This window comes from Boleophthalmus pectinirostris, unplaced genomic scaffold (assembly GCF_026225935.1).
Source record: "Boleophthalmus pectinirostris isolate CB_2022bp ecotype Guang Dong unplaced genomic scaffold, ASM2622593v1 HiC_scaffold_14, whole genome shotgun sequence".
NCBI classification, from domain to species: domain Eukaryota; kingdom Metazoa; phylum Chordata; class Actinopteri; order Gobiiformes; family Gobiidae; genus Boleophthalmus; species Boleophthalmus pectinirostris.
Window position 1 is genome coordinate 35,686,063 of NW_026571047.1, and position 5,906 is coordinate 35,691,968.

Sequence of the window (5,906 nt, forward strand, 5' to 3'; positions counted from 1 at the left end):
AAATAAAGTGAAAAAGTAAAAAATGTCACGACAGAGTTTTTCCACAAACACGACTGAACACATCAACGCGACCGACACACACTTCCCCTCGTTTACTGCAGCGCCCGCGTTTCACTGTGACGTAAATCCCACGGACTCGGTCTGCGCCGAACTCGCCCCAGATTGTGTTTCAGAACCTCGGTTTGATCGGCTGCTCCATCGCACTTTCCCCGAGTCCCGAGAACAACGGAACGCAGCAGAAGAGCGCCACCTACAGTCAGGCTTCACTTTTCCACACGTTGGAGATTTCAGGATCTGTTTTACACAGAAAAGCTGCTTTGGAGTTTTATGTTCATAAGATTTTTAGAACACCAAGTTTCCCCAGAGTGTTGAGCGCCCTCAGGTGGACACTCACCTGTACTACACTTCACACTTCACTTTTCTCAAAACTGATTGAATCAAATCATTTCTGAGCGAGGACGACTGAAATCAGATGGAATAATATGATTTATTTTAAATATTTTTATCATCATAGAAATATTTATTTCACTGGGGCTAAACTAAACTCACATGAGGTGCAGGAAATGAGCAAAACGGAACTTTATTGTGAAAGGACGACTTGTTTTATTGTGAAAGGACGAAGTGTTTTTCCTGCTTAGTGGTGCCTGGGATCAGGTGAATAAAAACACCCCCCAGACTGAACAAAGCTCACAGCCTGTAGCACTTTAAGATCATGTGGAATCACAAAATAAACACATTTGATCGTTTCCCTCCTGCTGGACTAAAGTTGGTGACAAATGAAGCCCCATGAACATCTGAGGTTTTCAGGCAGTTGTACCGGTACAGGAGTCAATGCTTCGCCAAGTGATGTAATATGTCCAACTACACCATCTTGTGGACAAAAAAAAAGTAACACATGTAAAAAGAGAAATCAAATGGAATCACACTCAGTGGTTGCATTTATCAAATAAAAAAGATCATCATTTCTCTAATCTTCTTCTGCACCAAGTATTTATTTTAACCTCCTAAGGCCCAAGAGGTTTTTTTATGTGCATTTTTAATTTCTCTTTACTATTTGGGATCATTGGAACCTAATTAGAATTAAAACTAAGTATCAGATTTTGATATTGTGTACTTTTGGAGAAAATTGATGTCCACATATGTGGACTCTTGGTCCGAATCTCCATAAAACACAAGAAAGTCCCTTTGAGTCATGGAAAGAAAAACTCTTTATTTTCAGTTTTTTTTTCCTGACAGATTTTGCATGTATTAAAAACACATAACATTAGAACATTCTGCAATCACCTCCATCAAATCTCTGTCTAGTTCTGACCGTGGTCTCGTTAGGTCCCGTCATGTTTGTCTAGATCAGTTTCGTCCTGATGCTGATTCTCTGCAATGTTTGGGGTCAATGGAGTTGCTTTCCAGCTAATTCCACGTCCTGCACAACCAGATTTATGATAAAATATATGTATTTTTATATTTATTTATGTATTTATTTATGTATTTATATTTATTTATAAAAATATATGTATTGTGTAAATAATACTAAATTAAATTAATGATAATAAATACATAAAATAATACTAAAAGACAAAAATAATAATGGTTACTCTGTTTGGACACTCCCTTTTTCTTGGTTTGACTTGGTCCTGGTGTTGACTCGCCCAAATCTTCTGAACTATCAGTGTCAAACTTTTGACTTTGACAGTGACATGTGTAAGTGCAGGATGAACCTGTCGCTGTCTCTGCCCCTGTTTCTGTCCCTGAACATGAACCTGTCAACAAGTGTTGTTAATTTGCATTTGCTGCCAGTTCTTCATGTAGCCCTGAGGCCCTAACTCCATCAAATCTAAATATATACTGGGTCTTGACTAACCATTATCTGCAACACAAACGTTTAGGTCTGCTGTGCTGAATGGGCTCAGGACTGGGGGCCTCATCTTCACTGCTGCTTTGCTCCTGTGATGAAGTTTGGTCATTTTCATCCATGATATGATCATCATTGTCAGACAAGTCCAAATCCAAGTTCTCTCCATCAAGTCACCCAAGTAGCTCTAATGCTCTCTGTACAGAAAAACACTCTAGAAATAAAAACATAACCGTGACCCTAACCAGATGAAATGTCATTTATGTATGTAGTTATGCAGTATTTATATCAGTGGTACAATGTACAGTGTTTTAGATAGTGCTGTCATGCGATTAAAAAAATTGAGAGATTAATTATTATGATCTGTAATTAATTAATCTAATTAATCTCATTTTAATCTCACCTAAAAATTGCTGAGAAAAGCTTCAATTTGAGGTATTTTCATTTAAATTCATTATTACATTATTGTGGCAGATCAAAACACTGATATAGATTAAAAAAAGTGACTTTATAAAGTCATTTATTGTTTAACAAATCTCTTCAATTTGGCTGTTGAGCCCAAGTCTCCATGAATAAGAAACTGTTTGTTGTAAAGTAGCAAAGACGAGGAAATCTGAACATAATAACTTTTGTCGACTTAAAGACAATAAAAAGTCCAGTCTTTCCTTAACCAGATTAAAAATATTATTGATAGAGAAATGCTTTATATATGAGATCACTGGTTTTAGTCCTGGTTTAGACCTGGTTTAGTCCTAGTTTAGTCCTGGAATGGATTAATCCTGGTTTAGTCCTGGTGTTAGTTCTGTTTTTAGTTCTGGTTTTAGTCCTGGTTTAGTCCTGGTTTTAGTCTTGGTGTTAGTTCTGGTTTAGAGGCACAGGAGGAAGTGCGGTTTACGCAGCGTACGCGAGAAAACACGATCCACACGCGGCTCACGGGAGCAGGTCGGTGTCCAGGCAGTGTCTATGGAAAGAAACGTGGTCCGCGCGTTCTCAGGTTAATGACGATGATGAAGGTGTGTGTTTGTGTGTGTGTTGTGTTTGTGTGTGTGTTTGTGTGTTGTGTGTGTGTGTGTGTGTGTGTGTGTGTGTGTGTGTGTGTGTGTGTGTGTTGTGTGTGTGTGTTTGTGTGTGTGTTTGTGTGTGTTGTGTGTGTGTGTGTGTGTTTGTGTGTGTGTGTGTTGTGTGTGTGTGTGTGTGTGTGTGTGTGTGTGTGTGTGTGTGTGTGTGTGTGTGTGTGTGTGTGTGTGTGTGTATAGGACAGTAGTGCAGACATCATGAGTCTATGCAGGTTGTTTTCAGCGATTTATATTTGTTATTTTCTTTTATATTTCACGTCGGAAAGAGAATTTCCAAGACACGAATGTGTTTTTCCCTGTGCACTGCTGCTCTGTTCTACTGGCTCTTCCACCTCTTCCATTGTGCAACTGACGCCGCTAACGTGAACATGACGTTTACATCGCTCTTACTGCACGCGTTTTGTGTGGGTTTCCGGCAATGAGTGGAATTACCGAAATAAAAAAATAAATAAATGTGTTTTGTGTGTGTGTGTGTGTTGTCCCAACAACACATAAAAACAGGTTTTATAATAAAGAAACTCACATACAGAAACACTAAAGTTAGAGATTAAAAATGAGATTAACGCGATTAAAAAACATAACACGCTAAATATGACTGTAATTAATTAATCGCAATTAACGCGATAATTTGACACCCTAATTTTAGATGTTCAGCGTTAGCTGTAAATTAGTAAGTAAGTGAACTAACATTTTTTACTACCATATTAGATTTTCAACATTTTCAAGCCAACTAATCTATGAATATATGTATGTATTTAGTGATTTGATTGTTATTTATTTCACTGAGACAATGTACAGATTTTTAGTTGCAACAGATATTGCTTTTTTCTTATTGTACAAATGTAAATGTGGATTAGTATTTTAGTGTTTTCAAGGAGCTTCAGTCCCTAAGTACACTTATGTGTACATCATGTTACCTCACATACTAAGTTGATATTTTTACATTATTTTTTTCAAATTTGCATGTCATGACAGATGTACAACACTTTCATAAATATCTAAATCAGAATAAGCCATAAAATATGACAGCACCTCGAACCTGATGGATGTTTGTGTATGGAGCTGCCACTTGAATATTACCATGTGTTCACCGATATATTGAATTTTGACAATAGAAAGTTAGGCTCTTCTGACACGACTGGATGGTCGAGTCACTGCCCACACATGTGTCTATAACAGCCCCACTTCAGCACTGAACATGATTGTGAACGTAAGAGTAAAAAGTGCTGTCCACGTATGTGGACACTACATCAAACACTCAAACACCTCAGGAGAGACAGAGACAGACAGACAACAGGACTATAAACTGTCCCAGTGCCAGTGTCTGGCTTCTTCTGATCCACTCTCTGAACCACTTCATCAGTGACATGATCCATGAAATCTGCTTGAATAACACAAATATATTTTTTGAACTGAAAGAATGTTGAACTGACTGTACATCATATTCAGTGAAAAAAACAAATACAAGAATATACAAAGGTTACACGGACATGTTCTGGGAGTAAAACCAAAACTATAAATAAAAAGCTTCTTTTAGCAGGTGAAAGTTAGAATAAAGTGAAAGTCAATAAAAAAAGCAGGAGCCTATGAAGTGTGCGTGTGCACGTAACACAATAAATGAACCAATGACGTCATCTTCACGAAAGCGACGCCTCACGTTCACAGGTCACGTGTTTTTTGGCAATCTGACGCAAGCCGGGCTTCACTCGACACGCTCCCTTTTACTCGACACGCCCCCTTTTACTCGACACGCTCCCTTTTACTCGACACGCTCCCTTTTACTCGACACGCTCCCTTTTACTCGACACGCCCCCTTTTACTCGACACGCCCCCTTTTACTCGACACGCCCCCTTTTACTCGACACGCTCCCTTTTACTCGACACGCCCCCTTTTACTCGGTACGAGCCTCGGTGCCTCAGCTTCAAATGACCATCACTAACTAAAGCTGCTTTATTTTATTTTAGACGTGTTTTTCAAATGACATTTTGTTGTTCAGCAGCTTCACTTTTTCATGAGTTAAACAGAAACTCTTCTCAGTCTGAGCAGCGTCACAACAAAAACATTTACTGATTAAAAAATATGTATATATACAATTCAAATTCTGCAGAACTGAGTTCAGCATTTTGGCTCCACAATATTTTCTGTTTCTCGTGTGGCCCCAGGGAAAAAAATAACTGCCCTGATCTATAATAAAGAATTTCTGTTTTTGTCCCACACAAATAAGACACATGTCCCCAAAATATGAGAAACACAAACACACACGTACATTTTCACATTTATTAAAGTTTAAATCAAACACATCTGGCACAAGTCGCTTCAGAATTTACTCAAAATCATGTCAAAAAGTAGAAAAATAAAACACAAAACAAAGTTTACAGCAGATGTGTCCATCATTTACAGAGATGAAGCAGAATCAGAAGAGTCAAACGAACAGAAGTCGTCAGAAAAAGAGCAACTGTGGATTTTACACCGACTCAAACATCTGGAAACATCTGGAAACTCAAACACAGAAGCTCATTTTACTTTCTGATTGGTGAATCAAAACATTTCTGTGAATAAATCATAATTGTTATAAATAATTGTTATATAAACATTTAGATTTATCAGTGAACAGTTCACACCTGATGAGTTGTTTTGTTGCTCTGACACTGAACAGCTCCTGTTTTACTCATTAAAATCATTGACAGTTTTAATGTTCATATGATTAATGATTCAAGTTTCACGTCTGAATTCAAAGAGCTGAGCCTGATCACAGCACAACCAAGTCTGGACCGAGTCTGGACCGAGTCTGGACCGAGTCTGGACTGAATCTCTCACACTCACTTAGAGTGGTAACCATGACAACTATGGCACAGATATACACACACTAAACACTAAACCTAACTTCCATTAGGATCTTGTGGCTCTTCTCTCTGGACCTGCTGCTGTGGCCTCGTTGATCTTTCATGTTCTTCTGAAGCTGTGACAGGATCCTGGGGTT